At 43.9% G+C, this 24,443-nt stretch overlaps 1 protein-coding gene across 2 annotated transcripts in view; it reads right to left on the reverse strand.

Annotated features, from left to right (window-relative positions):
• GABBR1 (gamma-aminobutyric acid type B receptor subunit 1) overlaps nt 1-3,875 on the reverse strand; it is a 196,954-nt gene extending 193,079 nt beyond the window's left edge. For both annotated transcript variants that reach the window (XM_042452359.1, XM_042452358.1), the window contains exon 1: nt 3,695-3,875. The gene's annotated coding sequence lies outside the window, so the exon portion shown is untranslated. The remainder of the gene's footprint in view (nt 1-3,694) is intronic.
• Between the last annotated feature and the right edge of the window lie 20,568 nt (nt 3,876-24,443).

The raw sequence follows: 24,443 nt of genomic DNA on the forward strand, positions 1-24,443 counted from the left end.
AGTATAATATGCCCTTATTACAGATGTGGGGGAGGTGACACTGAGGCTCTGATTAACTACTTAAAGCAATTTTGGAAACTTGTAGACCATGAAAGCTGGGGGCTTCTGTGTCTGCCTGGGTCTTCCTTTGAACATGAAAGGAGCTATCCAGACTTGTTTTGAGAATGGGGTCCAAGTCCTTTGATAGCTTCTCCTTCTTTTTAAATAAAGGTTAAATTCCAGAACACATTCCCTACCCCACTGACACAAGATCCATCAGCTCCCATGGCACACAGGGGCTTCCTGGTTTGGGCCTCTTACCTTTAGCCACTATTCCTTTCAAAACAGGGCCACAATGGTGAGGCAAACCAGCCAACTCCATAACTAGGTTATGTTTGCATCTCTGAAAGGTGCTTTCATTCTTCAAGGGTAGCCATACCATTTTATTACATATGGGAAACAAACAAACAAAGAAAGAAACAAAACCCAAAGACTTGATGACACCTTACAGACTGTGGCACAAGTTTTTAAGAGATAGAGTCCACTTCATCACATATCTAAAACATTATTTTTAGTTTGTAAAAATACATGAGGGTAGGGGAGGAGGAAGAAAAGGAAACAATGGAACCATTCCCTCTCTCTCTCTCTCTCTCTCTCTCTCTCTTTTTCTCTCTCTTTCTCTCTCTGTACCACATGCAGGCTAGATTAAGACATGGGCTAACCAGGGCACTGCCTAAGACCACATCTCCCAGGATCCTAAAAGCATTTTGGAATAACCACTTCTGAAACTTCCCATGTGGGGTAAATCTAAACAGTACAGTATTTTGTTTCTGCTGTGTCTCATTACATGCTCCTCTTTCTCCTCGTTTTCTGCTTTTGTGTAAAAAAATCATTTTTCTTTCTCTCTTTCACACACAAACAATTCACATTCTTCCCCCAAACTCGCTGTCCCAGTGCCTGAGTGGGGGCATTCCAGACCTTTTAAAATAAACAATGCATTCAGAGCCTCTTATGCAGATATATAGACATTCCCTATGTCAGCATCCAAGCTCAACGTAGAGATAGTAAGAAAACATTAAGGAAGTGACATGATGTCAAAAGCGGGACCAGCAACTCAGCTCCAGAGTCCATACAATCAAGGAAAGCATTTCACAGGATCAGCATCAAGAGAGTAATTTGCTTTCAAGAATGTATGGAAACTATCACTAAAAGTTTGGGACTGGGGAGAGTTAGCTTCACCACAGTCACTAGCCCAGGGTCCAAGGTGATCTGGTCCAGCTTTTGACATGATTATGTGTGTATGTGTGTGTAAAGGAGGATCTCTCTTTCTCTCATATAATATGTTTTATGTGCCTACAAAGTGGAGTCCAGTCCATGAAAACACACAGACACACACATGCCACACCAAAACAGAATTTAGAGAAGCTGCTTTGGGGCTGCAGTCACCAGAATTGCCATGCCAACTTCAGGATTCAAGGAGTCCAAAAACACAACTTTTCCAAGCTCTGAAAAAAAAAAGTCTATTAAAGGAGCCTCTTCCCATTGAAAGAGCAATAATTTCTATCTTCTCAATACTTCACCTCCTCCTAAGTTCATCTTCACCTCTTAAACCTGACCTAAAGAGGATGATGCCCTCTCCCCAAGTTTCTTTTGCAGTCGTATATATTGGAGGATTGAAGCATCACGTGGATTTTGTGTTTGAGACATCTGCCCTAGAAATTTGCCACTGATTCTCATGGTGTGTTTTGATTTCAGCTTCTGCTCCCTACTTGTGAGTAAATGCTTGCTCAGCTCCACTGAATGGTTTCTAGCCATTGCCTAGAGACATGCCTGAAGCTACCTTGAGGGCTAAGATGTTCGCTAGCTGGATTTTCCTAAGGACAGGCAGAATCAGGGGAGCACTTGTGGCCATAGAGAGCTGAGGGAGAAAGCTGACTGCATATGTTGGTGTGTATCTATTGGTTTTGGTGTATGAGCAGAACTAGCAAAAGTTACTTTTTTGGGACTACAGTTCTTAGAATGCCCCAGAAACCATAAGCAATGGCTGCACTGCCAAAAGCATCCTGAAACTGTAATCCACACAAGTAATTTATTAGCAGCGTACCTGAACCATAGGAGTCAAAAGGGATCTGAAGAGATGCTAGTCCAGCTTTTGACATGAGGCAGGTTCCTCTATATCAGTGGTTCAAAAGCTTCAAACCCCAGATGCCCCAGACAAACATGTCCAGTAGTTGGGGATTTGGGGAGTTGTAGCCCAACCACACTTGTAGACTCACTGCTGTCTATATGGTGACCCAGATCCATCTCTTTCTGAATTAGATCAAGCCGAAGCATCCAAACTTATGACAATGACATGCTGCAAGCTTTCAAAGCTCCATTGGCTTCTTCATCAGGCAAGGTGTTAAAAACCCTGCAATTTCCCCAAATGCAAGGGAACTTGACTGCATAATAATAGAGGTATCATCGTTTGGTGGGTATGGCCAACATGGCAACCCCTGAATGTTTTTTGGGGGGGGAGTTAGCTTAGGATGGGTTTAGAAGTGGGAACAAGGGAGTGAAATAAACAAAACCTGCCAGATGCCAAAATTTCCTGCAAAATCCTTGGGAAATGTTTGGTTGAAAATGGGAGGCTGGTCAAGCCCCAAGTTTGGGATTTCCTGGAGGCTGGCTGGCTGGTTTGGCAAACACACTCCTGAGTTGCTGGTCCTGCTTTTGACATCATGTGACTTCTTTGATGTTTTCCTACTATCTCTATGTTGAGCTTGGATGCTGACTATAGGGAATATCTATATATGGGTGACAATAACCCTGGGGGCAAAGGAAAGTAGCCAAAAATAGATACCTGGGCATGACTGGCAAGTGGGAAAGCAGAACAAGGAAAGGCAGATTAGGGTGAAGAGGATGGCCACGGCAAATCCCACTCTGAAGAAACTGGCCAAGAAACCCCCCTGATAATGACTTGAAAGCACACAACAACAATAACAAGGTAGCAGAAAGGAAGGCACACAGGAACTAGCTAGGCCTTGTTGTCACCCCAGCACTTCGCTCTCTCTCACACACACACACACACCTCCTTATCCCCGTCTGTATTCCCTGCCTTAGCCCTGCACAAATGCCAGGCTGCATCCACACTGGAGAAATAACCTGGTTTGGCACCGCCTTTATGCATCCTGGCTCAAGGCTATGGAATTCTGGGAGTTGGAGTTTGTTTGGGGCCCACAACAAACTCCAACTCCCAGAATCCAATAGCCTTGAGCCAGAAAAAGAGTTAAAGTGGTGCCACGGCGGGTTATTTCTCCAGTGTGGATGCAGCCTTGTCAGCAGAGGTTCCCGAGAGCTGCCCTGAGCTCCTGAGGAAGCCATCCTCCGGGCCTCGCTCCGGGGGACAGGCATCCATCGGCCAGAGAGAGAGGCTGGCACCAGGCATCCATCCAAGCCTGTGCCACTCTGCGAAAGCTGCTGCCCTGCCCACGGTGGCGGAGGCAGCAGGGAGATGTGGGCAGAGGTCTGGCTCTTCTGGCACGATGCCACCTGGCCAGAAGAACATCCCCGGCTGCTGCCCTCAGCTCCCCAGACCAGATGACAGACCCCCCCCGTCCCTTGGCCCCATCAGCTTCCAGCCCAAGAGGGCAACCGGTGCCCCTGCCCTCCTCTTCACAGCCCCCTCCCAGCTGCCTCCAAAGGCTAGGCCGAAAAGGGGCAGCAGGATGCCTACCTGGGGCGCTGTCCTCCGCGGCAGAAAGAGAAAAGGAGAGAGAAAGAGAGAGAGAGAGAGGAGCCTAGGAGAAGGGGCGAGACCCCCCCCTGGAAGAGGGGCTCCCCCAGCAGAGCCATCCCGGGAGGAAAGCCACGGAGGAGGAAGGAAGGAAGGACAGTCCCCTGGGGGAGGCAGGCAGGGAGGGAGGGAGGGAAGGAGGGGTCCCAGATGGAAGGAGGAGGGGGAGGAAGAGAAAGGAGGAGAAGGAAGGAGAAGGAGAGGAAAGAACAGGAAAAGGAGGAGGAGGAGGGAGGAGGAAAAGGAAGAGGAGGAAGAAGAAAGGAGAAGAGGAAAAGGAAGGCGGAGGAGAGGGAAGAACAGGAAGAGGGAGAGGAAGGAGAGGAGGAGGAGGAGGGTGCCAACCTGGCCCCTGGCAGCGGGAGGGGGAGGCTGGGGGTGGGAAGGGGCCGGGGGGGTCCTCTGGGGGCGTCGGTGGTGGCTGGGACCTCCGGAGGAGAAGCGGCAGCAGCAGCTGATGATGGGCACCGGCTTAGAGGGAGCCAGGCAGCAGCAGCAGGAGGAGGAGGCTGGGATGGTGGTGGTGGTGCTGCTGCTGCTGAGCCTGTGCCCAGTGCCAGGGAGGGAGGGGAGGAGAGGGAGGGAGGGATGGGGAGGGGCCGCTCCCTCTGTCCGTCCCTCTCAGTCCGTCCTCCTCCTGCTTCTCCTCCTGTCCGTCCGTCCGTCGGCTGTGGCTTCTCTCTCTGAGGAAGAAGAGGAGGAGGAAGAGGAGGAGGGGAGGGGGCTGTGAGGGAAGGGGCTGCAAGTGTGAGGGGAGTATTAGGATGCTGCCTGTGAGAGAGAGGGAAATGTGCAAATGGGAGAGGGAATGCTCCTCTCTTGCCTGGGCAAATGTGGGAGAGAGCATAGTGGTACCTTGCCTGGGGCAGAGAAGAGGTGCGAATGGGAGAGGGAATATCCCTATGCTGTGGGTGAGAGAGAGAAATGTGCAAATGGGGGAAGGAATATCCGTATGCTGTGTGTGAGAGTGCAAATGTGGGAGGGAATATTCATACCTTGTGTGTGCAAATGTGAGAATGTGCTGTGCCTGTTTGCAAGAAGGAAGATGTGTATCAGGGCTAATCTGTGTAAATTTGTGGTGTGCAAAGGTGTCGTGTGAGAATGGGTGTGAAAGTGGGTGTGAAAGAGAATATGTGGTGACCGAGGGAGAATGTGTGTGAGAGATAATGTGGCTGTGAGAGAGTTAACATGTATATGCATATGTGAAAGAGAATATGTGTGAGTTTGAAAAAAAAAGAAGGCATGAATGAGAGATAATATTGTGCAAATTTGTTGTATGTACATAGCGTACGTGTAAATATGTTGTGAAAGAGAAGGAGTGAAAGAATGTATGCGACAGAATATGTATCTGGGAATGTATGCATGAGAGACAGTGAGTGTGAATATGAAAGAGAATATGTAGCAACTGGGGAGAGTATGAATGTGTGTCAGAGATAATATGTGTGTGAGAGTTAACATGAATATGAAAATATGAAAGAGAATATGCTTTCAGAAATATGAAAGAAAATACACTGTGAGTGTGAGAAAGACAGAATATATGTATGAGAGCTAAAATGCACAAGTTTGTTGTGTAAATAGTGTGTGTGTGTGTGTGTGTGTTGTGAGAGAGAGGTGTGCACTTGCATGAGAGAATATGTATCTGAGAGGACGTGAATGAGAGATAATGAGTGCAAATATGAAAGAGAGTATGCGGTGACTGTGGAGAGTATGAAAGAATGTGTGTCAGAAATTATATATGTATGAAGGTGCGAGTGAGAAAGCTACTGTGTGTAAATATGAAAGAGAATATGCTGTGAGTGTGTGTGTGTGAGAGAGAATGTGTATGGGAGATAATCTGCAAATATGAAAGAGAATATGTGTGAAAGAGAATAATTATGAAAGAGAGAAATGGTTTATCTATGTGACACTATGCATTTGTAAATGAGAGCATGTCTGTGTCAGAGTGTGGGGAGGTGAGAGAGAGAGAAACTAAAAGAGAGTGAGAAAGAAAGAAAGAAAGAAAGAAAGAGTGTAACGTCTGTAACCCTAAATCACTGAAGTATAATGACATCCAAAGTCCACAAAATAGTGATACTAGTGATAGTATGGGGCCAACTCAAATGCACAAAATACATGTTGCAAGCTTGCAAAGCTCCACTTTCTTCTTCGTCAGGCAAAGGGGTTAAGCCAGTGGAGCTTGGAAAGCTTGCAACATGTATTTTGTGTATTTGAGTTGGCTCCATAAAGACATCACTATTTTGTGGATTTTGGATGTTATTGTACTTTGCTACATGGCCACCACAGCTACCCCTAAATATGTTATTTGAGGAGTGTTGCTCTTTTCAGCTAGCAGGCTCATGGGAAAAAGGGATGGATGGATGGATGGATGGATGGATGGATGGGAGTGGACAAGGCAGGCAGGCAGGGGTGGCCAGTGAAGGTGAAGGTTCACGAATCAGGGCAACATTCAGAAAGACAAGAAGGTGAGGAATGACAAAAAGGACTGGGCTGGGTGAATGGCATGCTTTGGAAGCTCCACTAAATCAGTGAGGCAGGGAAGAATGTGATTATTATTATTATTATTATTATTATTATTATTAAACAATTACAAAATTATGCATACTAACACAGTTGCAATACAATACAATACAAACATACAATACAAACATACCTAGCTACATACACACCTACATACGCACTATCAACTAACTATATAATATGTAAACATTATTCCAATCTATCTTTTCTCTTATTTCTACAGGTAAGTTTCTGTGGAATGTAATGTAAATGCTCTTGCTATTGCTCTGTGTTTCTGGACAGGGGTGGAGAGCGACGGGGGCTGCTCAGAAGCAGGGTGCCTTCACTAGATGCCTTCACCTCAAAGGAGAACAAGGCAGTGCAAAATGGTGGATAGTCAAGAAAAATGGGGGACATGACTAGAGAAAAGTTCAAACCCTTGCTATAAATATGTGTTTGTGCTTCTTAGTCCTGCTCAAACTGGAGGACCTTTTGGAATTCCTCCTGAACAGAAGGGTGAAATTGAGGACAGGTCCTGGACAAGGAGGATGACCTCTGGTCACTTTGGCTCAGAAGAGACCCACCCCCAGATGCGGCACCTCTTCTGTTCCCCCTCCAGCAACATCCACACCTCTGGAAGTTGGCTAGGGAATTGTCCAGAGTGCTGAAGGGTGGAAGGTTATTGGTGGGAGAGAGGGAAGGAAGAAAGGATGGAGGAGTGGGGACTGGCAGATCTATATGCGTAAGAAAAGAGCAAGTATACTGGCACCTTCCCCCATGGCTGCATGGCTGGGTGGGTGACTGCGGATGATTGATGGTGCAAATGCTTCCCCAGGCAAGCAGAGGGCCAGTAGGGTCACCCTTGCAGAATGAGCAGGATGACCAGATGTCCTCACCACAAAGGAGGACAAGGCACTGCACAATGGAGGACTTTCACAAAAAACTGGAGGACATGACCCAATAACAAACACTCCAATAGAAACTGATTGCCTAGCGTTTATTTTTCTAGGGTTTATTTACAGCTATAGTACATATGTTGTATTTTATTATTCAAAGTCCTAGCCATGTTAGTCTGGAAATATCAATATGCAAAGGGATCTTGCCTTTCCTTCCAATACATCCTTATTTTTGGGAATGGGTGTGTATAAGAGGAAATGTCCATAGAAATGAGCCCTTTCACACCCCCAACCCACCCCTGTACCTTTGTTTTTGTGGTGTGCCTCCAAGTCATTCCCGACTTACAGCGACCCTAAGGCAACCCTAGTTTCTTCAGAGGGGGTTTGCCATTACCATCCTCTGAGGCTGAGAGAATGTGGCTTGCCCAAGGTCACTCAGTGGTTTACACAGCTGAGCCCTTGCCTCCAGAGTCATAATCCAGTGCTCAAACTACTACACCACACCTGCCCTCCTAATACCCAACTGGAAATACCATTGCTTTATTCAAACTGAAGAGGACCTGCTCCTTAAGCTTTGAAAACTGCAACTCCTCTGCAGTTCCAGCTATCCCTCTCCTTATGAACTCTTGGCACACTCCCTTCCTTACGGTTTCCTCACCTGCTGGACAAAGCCAATAGTAGTAAGGGTTACACCAACAATGGATGACTGCTTGGGTCATGCTTGGGTTAGACATCAGGTGTAATTTCTGCCACTGTGTGTATAAGAGTGAAATAGCTATCCAAGCATATAGGTGTGGACATGTGCCTGCCAGCAGCTAAAGGTGACTGTGTACACATGTGCACCAGTTTCATCCAACCATGTTCCTGACAGTCCATGCCCTCCTCTGCTTTTATCTCTAAGGAACATACGAGTAAATGCACAACATCACCCAGCACTGTCAGGATAAGTCTGGGGTGCTGGTGTCTCAAGGCTGTGTGACAATATGATTCTTCCCCAGAGCCCAGCATGTGCTCTCTGCAGGTTTGTCTTTCTCAGCAAGTTATTATCTGTAACTTTGTATGGATCTTGACGTGCAGTTCATGTTCCCCAGTCTTTGTGTGAGGTTTCTCCACAGCCTGCATAACACTCCTTGGCATCTTTGCTTCCATGTGCCATTTGGTGGCACACTATTTCTAGCGCAGGCACACTGACAAAAATCAGAGGTGCTGGGAAGCTCTATACATCAAACATTTACATGGAGAGATATAAATAATCTTTTTTTTCCCTCATCCCGCCTCTTCCACCTCACACCTTTGGCTCCTTGGTGTGATGCTACGTATGGCTTTAAGAGTAGCCTCTTGGCTCTCCTTCTCTCCCTCCAGCAGAGTAAAGAGTGCATAACCCCATTCATCTTTCCATCTGTCTGTCCTTCCCCTGGGATTCCCCTCCATCCACCCTCAGAGGATTAGGCAGATTACTGGATTATATACTCTTGGCAGCTATGGGCTCCACAGAACAGACATCCAACATGACTCATTAGCCATCCCTCTGTCCTAATTTGCAGAGACTGGGGTAAGACTGGGGGCTCGACAACATCATTTAGTACCCTTCTGGATAATAATTCCTCAGGAGGCACAACTACATAGGGTTCTCGGTGGACTAATTTAGCCAGATATTGGAGCAGGGGGAAGCTCAGCTGGTTGTGTGGGTCTCTTCCAGCATAGTGTAGTGGTTAGAGAAGAGGACACATGCAGCTCTCCAGATATTGTTGGACTACAACATCCAAAACTCATTGCCAGTGGCTAAGCTGACCAGACCCAATGGGAGTTGCAGGCCAACAACATTTGGAAGGCCATTCAATTCCCACCTGTTGGATCAGGCCATGTTCAAATCCCTACTTTGCCATGAAGATCAAATCCCAAAATAGTCACAATGTTGCGGCGATATTAGGGCTCACCCAACCCTAGTAATGTCATAGGTGTGCGCACCCATCCACACAGCAGGTGCCACAGCTGCGCAGCTGTGGCATCACATACAGACACCTGTCAGCAGAAGCAGCATCATAGGGCTGCATTCCTGCCCTTATGATGGCGCAAAAAAGGAGCTGCCTAGAGAGGCTCCTTTTTGAGTGTGCATCTGTGCAGCCACATGTGGATGCTGCTGCACAGCAAATAGGGGCCCATGTGTACCGGACCAGTGTCAAACAAAACAAACGCTAAGGCTTGAAGCCTATTGGAAGTCTGCACTGGAATCAAACCACTGAATCAATAGGATTGCCATAAGTCTTGATTCACTATTAAACAGTTCATATAATCAGCTGACTTTAGTCAAAACCTCCAAGAGGATTCAGGCCAAATTTCTTACCTTGCCAGGAGAGGTAACAATTGGGTAAGAATTTATTTATTTATTTATTTATTTATTTATTTATTTATATTTCCTGCCTCTCCCAATGGATCGGAGCGGGATTACAACAAGAATACAATGATACAATATCTAAAATACATATCTAAAATATAATATCTAAAACTGCTACAATAAAATCAACAAATAGCAATTCTGACCTGAGCTGAACTGTTCTTCTTTATAGAAGATCTGGGGGGTAGGCTCACCAGAAGAAATCCGTCTTTCATGCCTTCTTAAAGGCATCTAAGGTAGATATGAGGTGGATCTCTTCCAGAAGGTTGTTCCATAGCATTGGGGCAGCAGCAGTATATGCTCATTGGGAAGTAGCTGTTAATCTCACTTTAGGATAGTCAAGCAGGTTCTTCCCAGTTGTTCTGCGGGTGCGGGGTGGATTGCATAGGGAGAGGCGTTCCCCCAAGTAACTCGGGCCCAAGCCACATAGGGCTTTAAAGGTAATAACCAACACTTTATATTGCACCCAGAAGCTAATTGGCAGCCAGTGTAAGGATTTTAAGACTGGTGTTATATGGTCTGATCTGGAAGTTCCAGCGACCAATCTGGCTGCTGCATTTTGGATTAGTTGAAGCTTCCGAACTTGGTACATGTAGAGTGCATTACAGAAATCTAAGCAAGAGATTACCACTGATATAGTTGCAATTTTTACACACATACATAGCACTGTGAGACAGCATCTCTCACATAGCTCCATGAGCCCTATCACACTGCACTGTTAATAGCACTATATTCCACTATAACTTCTGGAGTTTGTAGTCTAGTGAAACCCAAGAGCTCTCTTGCTGAAAATCCTAAATGCCACTACCAAAATTACAAATCCCAGATTTCCACAGAATATGTATATAGTATACATATAAATAAAGTATATAGTACTATACTTTAACTGCCATGGCAGTTAAAGTATAGTACTATAACATGCAGTTAATGAGCTGTTACATTAGACCTTGCCCTGAATCAGGATAACCTATACTTTAAAGTGAATGGGGAAAACCTGAACTTCTGCTTAAAAACTTCCCAGGAAGCGGCTCCTACAGTTTTGCTAAATGACTGGTCCATTCTAAGTGTAGTGGCATGGGGCCCAATTTCAAAAGTCCTCCACAGGGGATCATTTTTGACATCTAGAAAAAGTGGTCTGCTTCTCCTTTGTCAGCCCATTGGAACGGATGGAGAGAGAGAAGCAGTGTGGAAAGTTACTTTTTGGAGAACTAAGTCCCAGAATCCCAAAGTAACATTTCAAAGCTCTGGTGGCCATCTTGACTAGCAGATTCTGAAAACTGTAGTTGAAAGAAATAACTTTGTCAAGCTCTGAGAGAGGAGGAAGATAGAAGAGGAACAAGAGGTATCACCCTCTTTGGATCTGCCCTGCCCACTTCTGATTTTAGCTCCACCCAAAGAGCTAGAATAGCACAGTGGCATTCCAACATCAGGTGTTACCCTGTGCAAGGTGGGGCTTGTGGGGGGCAGAGGCAAAGGGAATGTCCCTTCCCTCCCGCGTACCATTTTATTCATGAGTAAACCTACACACGAGAGGAAGGGAAGGCGCCCAAAGCACCCTCCCTCCCTGTCGTGTGCTGATTTACTTTGGAGCAAACCAGTACAGGGGAGAGAAGGGGGTGCGCTCAGCCAGGTGCCACCCCTCCTCTGGTGTATCATCTGGTGTGGTCCACATCCTCCGCACCCCAATAGTGATGCTACTGGGATGACTTAGTGGTCTGAGCATTGATTGGGCTATGACTCTAGAGGCCAGGTTTCAAATCCCACTTGACCATGAAACCCACTGGGTGACCTTGTGCAAGTCACATGCTCTCAGCCTCAGGTGAAGGCAATGACAAACCTTCTCTGAACAAATCTTGGCAAGAAAAAACCCTGAAAGGTTTGCCTTATGGTTGCCATAAGTCCAGAATGACTTGATGGCATACAGCGCACACATACACGCACACGCACACCAATTACAAGTGTCCTGAAAGGTTACTCTGAAGAAATGTGATCCTCAAGTTGAGGGAGGGGACAGTTTTCCAGACCTAGATCTATTTTGCCCTTTCAATCCATAATTGTGCAGTTCATGTTCTAGTGGTTGAGAGAGAGAAGACCAAATTAGATGTGACAGGAGTAGCCACAACTGTTTTTCACCTGTCTTCACCAGGGGTTAAGGTGGAAGGTCTATTTCCTTTCCCCAGTCAAATGTGTGCACAAGTGAAGGAAACTAAACTGCCCTCTGCCTTCCTTTTCCTGAAGTCTCTGTGATTCCTTCAGACAGGTCCCTTGTCCTTTGTCATGGCTCGCTAGAAAAGACAATAATGCTTGGTAAGGTAGAAGGCAGTAGGAAATGAGGAAGAGCCCATTACAGGTGGATAGATTCAAACAAGGAGATTGTGGCCCTATGTCTACATGACATTAGCAGAATTGCTGAGGGCAGAGTGTCTTGGAGATGTTTCACTCATAGGGTCACCATGGATCGAGGTTGACTTAAAGGCAGCTAACAACAAGAAAGGGTTGCCAAGCCAGGACTAGACTGCAAAGAACAAGAGCCCTTTTTCCAACCACCATCTTGAGGGGGAGTGAGGCAGGCCAGCAACAACAGGCCTCGCCTGCAAAGAACAAGAGCCCTCCTTCCGACCACCATCTTGAGGGGGAGAGAGGCAGGCCAGCAACAACAGGCCTCGCCTGCAAAGACTAAGAGCCCTCCTTCCGACCACCATCTTGAGGGGGAGAGAGGCAGGCTGGCGGCAACAAGCCTCAACTGATGGCTTTGACTGCTTTGCACATTGTTTTTGAGGAATTTTGTTGAATTGTATGAGATTGCTGATGTCACTGTTGATGTATTGTATTGCTGTAGCATGTGACATGTAGCTTGTATGTTGTGAACCGCTTTGATCTGAAGGAAAAGCGGTATACAAATAAAATTATTATTATTATTATTATTATTATTATTATTATTATCCCACGCCTTGAGATTTCAGGGCCAAAATCTCGGACTACAGGTTTTGATGTCACAGAAAGCAGGTCCTATGTTGTTACAGGGATGATGCTAGAAGGAACAGCCCCTAATAATGTCCTTAAGCATGACAAATTAAGCATCAACCAAAGTTAGACAGAGTGTGTATGTGCCTTCAAATTACCTGTTGACTTATGGTGACCCCCATGAGTTTCATAAGGTTTTCTTAGGGAAGGAATACTCAGAGGTTTACAACTTCCTTCCTCTGAAATATAACCTACATCACTTGTTATTCACTGGTGTTCTCCCATTCAAGTACTAACCAGGGCTTACCATGCTTAGCTTGCAAGATTAGATGGGTTATGGTACCTTAAAAATCACTACATTGAAGTAATGAGAAAAACATACACAGACATTTAAGTTTTATTCACAATCACACATAACATTGCACATAAAAACTAACATTAAAATCATAAACTGAAAAGATAAAAGCAAATAAGAAAGGAACTTTCTTGCACCACAAGTCAATTAGTGCATATAATAGATTTTAAAAAACACACTAAGAATTCTGTATTTTATAGTTGCCTTTTATCTCTTATATCTTAGCTCATACTCTGTTTGTCCAATTCAATTTATCCACCCTCCACAAGCCATAAAACATCTCTCCACAATTTAGCCTGAGAGTCTGGAGTTTCCAAATAAAGTTGTGGATTATTCCAATTAAAAAAAATTAAAAGACACTATATTTACAAAATATTCTTTCCTTTTTTACTCCTTTATTCAGCATTTTTTACATAAAAACAACAGGTGACATTCTGCTAAACCATTTTCCTGTGGATTATTTTTTATTTGTTAATAAGGAGGATGGGGGGGTGTTCACTTGTTAATAATGGCATTTAAATATAATAATATGCAAGTGGAAATCTATATTTTGTGTATTTAGTCATTTTAAAAGTCTGGTAAGCTCTACTCCTTATTCTTAGGTCTCTTTCCTGGTATTCGTTGATGGACTCCCACCCAAGTCTAACTAGGACAAACCCTGCTTACATGCTTACCTTCCAGGATGTTTAGGCATAAACTCTATTTACGTACTTACTTGTGGATAAACACATATCAGCTTGCACTGCATCAAGCTAAAATCTATTACTCAAGTAGTCCTCAGTTCAAAGTTCACATCTGCTATAAATCTCATTTAGTGAGCTCAGGCTGTAGTCCTAAACACTTTCTCATGAGTACCATTGAATACATTGAGACCTTACTCCTGGGTGAATGCGCATAGGATTGTGTTGTGAGGTTTTTCCAACCTCAGCCTGGCCACTGCAACATGGAGATATTCTAGCTTCCATGAAAAATTGTTGTATGGAGACAATGTTGTACAGTGGTTGGCATGTCACTAAGGGCCTGAACAGGCAGGCCAAAATAAAACTGCTTCAGGTCACTTTGGAGGTATGCCGGAAGCCATGCCAAAGTCATGCTCCAGTCCTAAGGACTAGAACACAGCTTTGGCACAGCTTCTGGCTTCTTAATATGTGTATGTCATTTAAACAGCACACCACCAAAGTGATATGAAGCAGCTTTATTTTGGCCTGTATATTTGGGCCCTAAGTTATTGTTGTTAATTGGGGTCGAATTGACTTCAACTAATGGAGACCTCCCTTAGCTGCACTGTTCAGATCCTGCAGGCTAGGCCATAACCTCCCTAATTGAGTAAAGCCATCTGCCATATGGTCTTCCTCTCTTTCTACATCCCTCCATCTTTCCTAGCATTATTGTGTTTTCTAATGAGTTGTGCCTTTTCATGATGTGGCCAAAGTACAACAACCTCAACTCAGTGGCATTTCCACATCTGTGCAGGGGGTGGGTAGCAGTGGGTTTTCTTGGGGTGGGGCTTCCAGGGGCGGCACACACATCCTCTCTTGGTGCTGCCCCACCTCTTCTAGGGTGTCTTATCTCTTCAGTTCCAGACATACAAGTTCCAGACAAAGGTGCTACAAGATCTCTCTTTGCTTGTAGGGAGAGTTCAGGCTTGATCTGTTCTAGAACCTATTTATTTGTCTTTTAGGCTGTCCACAGAATCCTCAGGACTTTTCTCCAGTATGTATGTACGTATGTATGTTTGCACCACATCTTATATGAGTTGATTTGCTTTCTGTCCATGTTACTTTACTGTCCAGCTGTCACATCCTAGGTTCAATCCCCACTTGGCCATGAAACTCAATTGATGAACATGGGACAGGTGCTATCTCTCCACCTAACTTACCATTCAGGGTTATGGTGAGGCTCAAAATGGGAAGGATGACCATGCACACTTCCTTAAAGACAACAGACGTGAAGCTCCTTGAACATTCTAAAACAGGGTTGACTAAGCACAGTATGAAGCAGAGCAACAAATGTTGCCCAAGTCAAGGCAAACAGTACTGAGAATCAATCAAGTCATTCTAGCACAGCATGCAGGAAATTCCAAAAACACTCTTCCCCATTCTGAGAAATTACAAATATAACAATAGCAAAGTAAATAACTAACAGTTTTGTGACAACAAATTCTGCTATTTGTGGTGGCTATCCCACTCTGCCTAACAGTAGGGCTGGCCCTATTCTGAAAAGTGCTGTATAAATAGAGTGTTGTGGTACCTTGTGAGATTAACAGTGCTTATTGGGAGGGGGGGAAGTATTAGTAAAAAAGCATTTGAGGGAGTAGACTGAAGTCTACAAAAGCTCATTCTGCCAACTTCTTTCTTTCAGTTAGTCTCAAAGATGCAACAAGATCTCTCTACATACTGATTCTACAGACTAACATGGCTATGTCTTTGAGTGCTTATTAGAGTATGAGTATGCATTTGAGGCTGGCTGGCTGGCCTGCCTCTCCCACTCACCCAGAAATTTTGCCAGACCTAGAAAAGGGTGGCAGGTAGTGGCAGCACCAACCCCCACCACAGTGGAGGTGGCCTAGCTGGTTGCCTGGTGGTGACAGCATGAATTACCACTCTGTGGTGACACCAACCCTAGTGATGCCACTGATCACAATCCATTTTATCAGAGACATGAAGCATAATCTTAGAGGTTCAGGGTCATCTACATAAGAAACTAGAGGAATGGGCCCAAGGACTAGTCTTCTATATGCAGGTGCCATGATATGCACCATTAAAAAGGGGAAGGAAACAAAGCCAACACGAAGTCAACTTTTGGAAAACAGGTGTTTTGATGTTAAACAGTGCAGGAGGACCTTGGAAACAATTTATAAGATGACCTGTGGCTCTTCAAGGCTTCCAGGAGAAGAGACTCACTTTCTAGTCTGAAAAAAAATTTTTCCAGGGAACTGGGAAGGGGTGTCACCCTTTGGGGTGACATGGGGTACTAGGGCTACACCTTGCCCTACCCAATAATAATAATAATAATAATAATAATAATAATAATAATAATAATTTTATATCCCGCCTTTTCCAGAAGGAATCAAGGCAGGTTACAGAACAAAACAACAATAAAATACAATATTCAATATTCAATAAAATTTACATTTAAAAATTATCTCTTGCCTTTGTCCCCCTCCCAACCATAAAAAACAGTAAGCAATATAAAATAAATTACAATATAAAATAAAATTCAAACAAGAAAAATTAGCTAAAATTAATGGTAGAGTGGAAAGGTTTGGGTATGGGACAAGTTGTAGAAATTGTATTATTGATCTTAGCTATTAAGAAAATGAGATTCAGTGTAGGGCAGTGGTTTGAGCATTGGGTTAGGTGTCCAGGAGACTGTGGTTTGAATCCCCATGCAGTCATGGAAACCTATTGAGTGACTTTGGGCAGATCACACTCTCTTGGTTTCAAAGGAAGTCAACCCTTTTTGAACAAATCTTACCAAGAAAACCCTGTGATAGGTTTATGACCTTTGAGGTCACCATAAGTCGGAAATGACTTGAAGGCACATGACAATATAATTAAGAAAACCCTTAGCAAAATCACAAGTATCCTGGCAATGGTGGCATTGATTGCAGTGGAGATTGACAACGAGGAGAATGAAGATGTGGATTTTTGTTGTTGTAACTCCCCCCTTGCCCAGATATGGATGCACTCAAGAATACTGTTTTGAGTGGTTTCTAAATATGCAGTTTGCCCCTGATGATGCCAGTGTCTCCATGGAAGGCAGATTCCAGAACTATGAGCACCACAAGTGAGTCTCAAACTGAAATGAGATGATCTTGTCCTACACCAGAAATTAGGGAAACCATTGCTGGCGACCTTCTAATAAGGCAGTGGTTCTGAACCGTCCTAACGCCGTAATCCTTTAATACAGTTCTTCATGTTGTGGTGACCCCCCAACCATAAAATTGTGGTGTCTCGGTTCCTAAAACCATCGGAAATATGTGAAAGAGTTGTTTGATGCCCAAAGAGGTCGCGACCCACACGTTGAGAACCACTGTAATAAGGGAATCCAGGGTTTTGGGGGTGTAGGGTGGAGTGGCTGAAACATCTTTCCCCAGAACATGATAAAATTGCCTTTTTGGAGTCTGACCTTGTCTGCACCAGCCAGGATATTTCAAGTGCAGCCCGGTGCTGCCTTGCCATCCCTCCATTACCTGGCCTTCACTTCTGATTCTGGGCAGCTGTTTGAAATGCTTCCCACTGAACTGACTGGTGTGTCTGCCATTGCTGTGGGTCACTTCGCACTGAGGTCAAAACAAAGTGCTCAGTAATGACCACATGGCTAGGTGCTTTCTTATGTCCACAGAGTGAGCAACTGGCGGCAGTGGTGGACATGCCAAGTGGCTCAGTGGGACACACTTCCAAGAAGATCCAGAGCAAAGGGAGATGTATTTTAGTCTGTATTAAGAGGCGTATACCCTGGTTTTGGTGCTGAATGGGCCAGGCATTGTCCAATCTGTTCAAATTAGAACCAGGGTTTGGGCCATGCATCATTTATTTATTCCTTTATTTATTATTTCATTTTTATGCTGCCTTTCTCCCAGAACGAGACCCAAGACGTCTCACAAGATACAGACTCCACACCAAGAGGATGGGGGAGAGGCCATTTTATTTGGCCTGTGCAGAAAAGGCCTTTGACTGCCAGAGTTTTCTGGAAGTTATGTTCCAAAATGTGACTTTTTCCAATGGACATAAATCAGATATTAAGAATGGGAATACACAAAAACCAATGGCAGAACATTTCGATCTCCCTGGGCATTCCATCTCAGACCTCAGAACAGTGGTCATTGAACAAAAGAACTACAAAGAGAAACAACAGAACTGGAACTGATCCATAAACTTCCTTCAGTTCCCTCAGCAATGGATTGAACAAAGACAATGGTTTCCTGTTAACTACATGCACTTCAACACTATCTGACCCTATCTTCAGGGGGGTGCCCTACATTCAACTATTCCCCTCACCACAGACTAGTCCCATTGCAAAACTAGATCTGCCAGTTCATCTCCATGCACAAAGACCAGTTTCCAATGTCTTTGTGCACTACTGACCACCTTTAAAAGTGGACTTGCAACTTCATTTCCATACACAAAGGATTTGTAATTTGTATTGACATCCTCACATATCAGTAACATTGGCTTCCACTCCACCAAATGGATCTGAGGAAGTAGAGTGAAGTCTGCAAAAGCTTGTGCTGTCAATTTATTTCTTTCAGTTAGTCCCAAAGGTGCTGCTAGATCTCTCTACGTACTTATTCTGCAGACTAATGTGGCTATATCTTTGAACTTTCCCCTATTTTTGTCCATACCAAGAAAGGGTAAGAGGACTGACATCAGTCCCTTTTGCAGATACATGCTGTGAAGGCTGTACACAGCAGGCTGTGGGCAAAGCATGGGTTAAAGCGTTAGCCGGCAGCTCCCGCTGAGACACTGATTCAGCATCTTGAGCTCCAGGAGTGCTTTGATCAACAAACAGCCAGCGCCTCTGATCCCACATGGCAGACAGGGACAAGGAAACAGATGGAGGGACACGGACATGCTGCCCTTGGAACTGGCATGGCACTGGCCCTGCTGGAGAAACAACGTGGGGCTCATTTGCTCACTCTGAGCAGCTCTCCCTTGCCATGCTAGCCCAGGGGCCTTTGGCTTAGCTTCGGAACAGGACAAAAAATGGGCATTGGTTAATATTCTGCCACATCCATTGTGTCAAAATTCCTCCATATAGTCAGCCCTTCATATCCACAGATTTTTAGCAAACCACAGATTCAAGCATCCTCCGTTTGAAAATATTTTAAAAATAAATAAATTCCAAAAACCAAAGCTTGGTTTTGCCATTTTATGAAAAGGACACCATCTTACTGTGCTATGGTATTTAATGGGACTTGAGTATCCACAGACTTTGGTATCCACTGGGGATCCTGGAACCAAATCCCAGTGGATCCCAAGGGCCCACTGTAGAAAGCAGGCCTAGGCTGGAAATAGGACATGAGCTCTTGTTATGCTTTATGTGATCAATGGTGAAATGATATTGGCTGTGTTCAGCAAAATTACTTTCCCCCCCTTTTTCTTCTTTTTAGTACAAGTCCTAGATACTGAGATTTGTAACCCAAAGAGGTTTTCTGAGCCCTACATATTAGTATGCAAGAAGTCAGTCAGAATATAGTGGGCCCTTCATATCTGCTGGGGTTTAGTTCCAGAACCCCCCTCCCCAGTGAATACCAAAATCCATGGATGCTCAAGTCCCATTAAATACCATGGCACAGTAAAATTGTTTCCCTTATATAAAATGGCATATAAACAAATTATATAAATTATAATTAAATTATATCAAATTACCACCATCATGGTATTCCAAGATCCAATAATGTTAGTTGAAGCATAAAGAGATACAAAGGAATCCTGTACCACCTTTGAGACCACCTTTGAGACTAACAGGTTTTTTTAGCATAATTTTTTGTGGCTTTCTTTTTCTTAATGAATCTCAATGGTGCTACAGGATTCCTTTCTTATGTTGCTACAGGTTCAGGGAGGAAAGATCTACCAAGTGTTGGAGAACTTGAGACGAAGGCTGCTAATGTCCCTGTGTCCTACAGTTGGGCTTCCTAGAGACATCTGGTTGGCCACTTAAGGAAACAGAATGTCAGACTTGATACAGGCCTTTGGACTGATCCAACATGGCTCTTCTTAAGCTGCTGCCACACTGCAGAGCTAATACAGTTTCACATTGCTTTAACTGTCATGGCTCTATGAATCTTAGAAATTGTAGTTTGTCTCGAAACCAGAGTCATCCGACAGAGAAGATTAAATAGCTTACAAAACTACAAATCCCAGAATTCCATTCCACTGAGCCACAGCAATCTAAGTGGTGTCAAACTGCATTAATTCTGCAATGGAGATGCAGTCTCCGCCTCTTATGACAATCAGCCTGCAGGTTTCTAGTTCAATGAATCCATGCATCAGATCTCTCTTGTGTGAAGCTCAACTAATACAAAAGGTAGTGAGAGTTGGGTTCCAGCCCTTGCTCTGCCTTGAATTATCAGGGTTCTTCTGAAATAGTATGGGTGCAGGTTATTTGCAGAGTTTGGAAGAGTCACTTACTGGATTGCATCATCCCATTGGCCTTAGTAGCTGGAAGATTCTGGAAGCTATCATCCAAAAAAAGTAACTTTTCCAAGTCCTAATATTTGAAGGGCTCTTTCCTCCCACATGATTCTTCTTGCCCTTCAGCTGTATTCAGTAGCAGACTCACCAGTCTCAGAGGCACATCTGGGATGAAACAGGGCCTTATTATTTAATTTTTTCATTTAAAGTACAGTATTTTTGTATCGCCTCCCAACCCATAAGGGCTCCTGAGGCAATTAACAAATAAAAACCAATTAAAACAGTACAAAGATTTAAAACATTTAAAACACACATTAAAATTCTCTTTAAAAACTCCTAAAAGCAGTCTAAAAACAATCCTATTGAATCCAATTTTAAAGCATTTAAAACAGTAGTGTCAAACACTGAATGCCAAGCAGAACAGCACTGTTTTGGCTGCCCACCAGATGCTTAAAAGAGAAGGGTCCACTTTCTGCAATTCCTTTCCTATCTGTTCCCTCTTCTTTTTTAAGATTTAAATGAATTGTGTGTGTGTGTGTTTTTTTTTAAGTGTTCCTTTCAGTTTGCTTTCACGTTTTTTCTCTCCTGTTGATTGCGCTTTGAGAGTTTTATCTTGTTCCTGGTTTCATTGTGTTTAAATTTGATATCATTGCATTTTCTGTTTTCGATTACAATCCCATGCCCAATTTCCTAAAAATTAAGATTTACTGATCTCACGGGGATCTGCTTTGAGTATTTATATTATATTATATTATATTTCTTTATATTAATTATCAAGTTGGTTTTTAATTTGCCTTTCAGAGTATCTACTTGCAAAAGGCATCTCACAATATAATCAGTAAGTAGTAGTAAAATACTAAAATTATTATTAAAAGAGGAAATGAACAATTACAATAGAAAAACATCAAAATTAGCAGCAGCAGCATAAAGTATATTCACTAAAACATGGCATCAGATCAGAACAAAGGAGAGTTTATGCTGGGAGAGGAGAGGTAATTTCCCAAGGCCATGAGTTCTCTTTGAACCTCAGCAAATGAAAGGGAAGGAGGCACAAATATGGCTGGAGATGGGCAACATCATCTGGCTGAAGTTAGTTAGCCTGTGCGAAGGTGACACCACAACCTAAATACATGTCTCCACAGCCATTCCTAATATGCTACCGCTGTGAAGTATTAGCAAATGCATGCAGTATCTATGGTGCACAAGTGTGCTATAGTAATGTTTTACACAGGAGGGAGGGAGTGTGTAGCCCTCTAGATCCTCCTGGACTACAGCTCCCAGAAGCCTTAGCCAGCATAGCCAATGGCAAGGAATATTAGGAGTTAGAGTTCAACAATGCCTAAAAAACCACATGATTCCCAACCTTTAATTAAAGTGTTAGGCTACATCCATATACCCTCCCTCTGTCTCAGTTTGGCAAGGACAGTCCTGATTAATCCTCTGCCTTCCCAGTTTTTCAGCTGCTTTAAAAATGTCCCATTTCTGTCACCTCCTCCCACCTTTCCTCTTTGTCTTCAGCTTACTGTTTTGTTGTGTGCCTTCAAGTCTTTTCTGACTTATGATGACCCTAAGGAGAATCTATCATAGGGTTTTCTTGGCATGTTTCCTCAGAGGGGGATTGGCATTGTCATCTTCTGAGGCTGAGAGAGTGTGAATTGCTCAGGAATATCCAGTGGGTTCCATGGCCAAGCCTGAATTCAAACCCTAGTCTCCAGAGTCATAATCCAACACTTAAACAACTATTCCATGCTGGCTCCCAGACTTACTTTACAGGATTACTCTCATCTTACTTTAGTTGTTGTAAACTGAATTCAGTATGCAAAGGTAGTTTGCACTCAGTTCTCCAGGAGAGGATGGGGGCAGAATCAGGGGTAGGCAACCTTTTTGAGCCGGGGGCCGGGTTGCTGTCCCTCAGACAACTGGGGGGCTGAAGCCAAAAAAAAAATAATTAAATAATTTTTAAAAAATTTAAATAAATAAATAAACTGGGGCAAATTTAGGACAACATTTTCAAATAGTGGACACTTTTTTTTAAAAAGTGGAGGACACGCAAAAAATTTTGCTGATTTTTTTTTTAAATGTTAATATAAATGCATGTTTCTGGGGTGTCTATAGACAATTGCCCCCTTGCCCCTGCACACGAGAGGCCAAAGGCCCCGGTGGCAATCGGTGGCAAGACCGCGCTGGGGCCGGTCCCAAGGCCTTGCCGGGCCGCATCCGGCCCGCGGGCCGCAGGTTGCCTACCCCTGGGCAGAATCCTGCCCTTGCCTGTAGTCGCAGACAAAAGCAAATCACTGCAGGCTCTGCTAGTTCATATGTTGCTCCTCATTTAAAAAAAACCAATTGACATTTTGACGCTACCTGGCCACATGTGTCCTGGTTTTCATCTGTGAAATGTTGGAGGGTATGTGTCCAAAGAAGGGGCTATACAGATTTCCCTGAGCAGGGCACTGCAGAAATGTGAAGCCACCGCTGAAAAGGCCCACTCCCTAATATTTGCCAGCCTAAAAAAGTGTCATCAGTGGACCAAGGAGCAGGGCCTCCGACACAGAGCACAAACTTTGGGTAGATTCATATGGAGACATGTGACCCTTCAGATAGTCTGGCTCCAAATGGTTTGGGGCTTTGAAGAGGTAAGAGTTGTACTGTGAGCTGCATGAGGATAGCTGCTTTTCAGAGCTAAAAACAGCACATAAAATCTTTCCAAATAATTTTTCCTTTGTTATTTATTCATGCACATACAGCCAGCCTGCCTTTCCCATAATGAACTCAAGATGGCATACATGGTTCTCCTCTTCTCCACCCTTGCTCACAAGCACCTTGTGAGGTAGGCCAGGTTGAGAGATGACCACTGGCCCAAAATCACCTGGTGAGTTTCCTTTTCTTAGCGGAGAGAAACCAGTATCCATCACTAACTGCCACAATATACCTTGTTGTTGTGTGCCTTCAAGTTATTTCTGATGCATGGTGGCCCTATCATGGGGTTTTCTAGACAAGATTTATTCAGAGGAAGTTTGCCACTGGTTTCCTTGAGGCTGAGAGCATTTGACTTGCCCAAAATTCCTGGTTAAATATATCTCTGAGTCTTACAGCTCAGTCCTACATACAATGGCAGCTCCATCATTGCTGGTAATAAAGTTATACACAGGCCTTTCTGCTAGATTGCTAGGGAGATTTGAAACAGGCATACCCAGCCTTGTCCCTACTGAGTGAAGATCTTCTCTGCCAGCATTTGTCAAGGGGAGTGAAGATTGCACATTTGTTATGGTTGCCTCCCCCAAGCTGGTGCTTCCATATATGTTGAATTATACCTTCTACTATCCTTAGCCAGCACAGCCAAGGTCATATAGATTCTAGGCTGAGATACCTTCTGCCATAAAAAATGTGTTCAATATTAAGGTGCCACAAAGGCTGTTTGCCATGTTTACTACCACAGACTAATGTGACCACGCAGTTTTAAACAACTCCCAGAATCCCCCAGCCATATTCACAAGCGAATTTGGGGAACTGGAATCCAAAAACTATGCATTTAAAGCTTTCTGTGGCTCTCCCTCCTGAAAAAGAAAAAAACAAACAGGTTTCCTACTCTTGGTTTTTTTGGCATTTTTCCATACATTCTGCCGTTCCCGCTAAAGAAGATACTCTGTTCTTCCAGAGAGGAGTGCTGACTTTAGCATGGTGTGATGAATAACTCATTATAATCTTCCACCTGAAAACGTTCAGTGACATTCTGTTGCAGAAATGTGTGCATACTTTAAAAATTCAATTTAAACACATTTCCACTGAAAAGAAGAGAATTTCCAGGTAATGTATAATATTATGATTTCCTCGTAATGACATGCCATCTTTTTCCTGCTAGTTTGTTTTTATTTGTGCATTCCAGTTGGCCACCTCAAGCACAAAAGAAAGAATGAAAACCCGCACCTGTAAACAATGTCAAAGCTTGCATGATGGAACTTAAAAGCATGCCAGCTAATCTTGGACCAAAATAAAATTCAAACAAGGAAATCAAAATGGTTTTTGATGCTCATGCAGCTGGCCTCACCCTCCCGAGAGCTTTGCACATCCTTTTCCATTATGCCAGAAGAGGAACAAATCCTTTTTTGTGGGGAGGAAAACATACCAAGAGGTAAATCCATTGCAAGATAGTTCAAAGAAATATTGCAGAAGTGAGAATCAGATTTGGCATCTGTTCCATGCTAGGTGTGGACAGCCAGCTCAGATTCACTGTCTCTCAGTTTTCCATCTGTTCAAAGGAAATCCATCATGACCTGCCTTCCAAAGACTTTCTGTAGACTCAAGTGTGAAACATTAATTTCTCCGACATAGTGGTAAATTTTGAAGTGTTGACACACATCACAACAGTCCTATAGCTACGCTTTCCAGAGAGAGTCCATACCATTGATAGCTGACTTGATCTAAATCAACAGAACAGTCCTAGCCA

The sequence above is a fragment of the Sceloporus undulatus genome, chromosome 2 (assembly GCF_019175285.1).
Source record: "Sceloporus undulatus isolate JIND9_A2432 ecotype Alabama chromosome 2, SceUnd_v1.1, whole genome shotgun sequence".
In the NCBI taxonomy this organism is placed as follows: Eukaryota; Metazoa; Chordata; class Lepidosauria; order Squamata; family Phrynosomatidae; genus Sceloporus; species Sceloporus undulatus.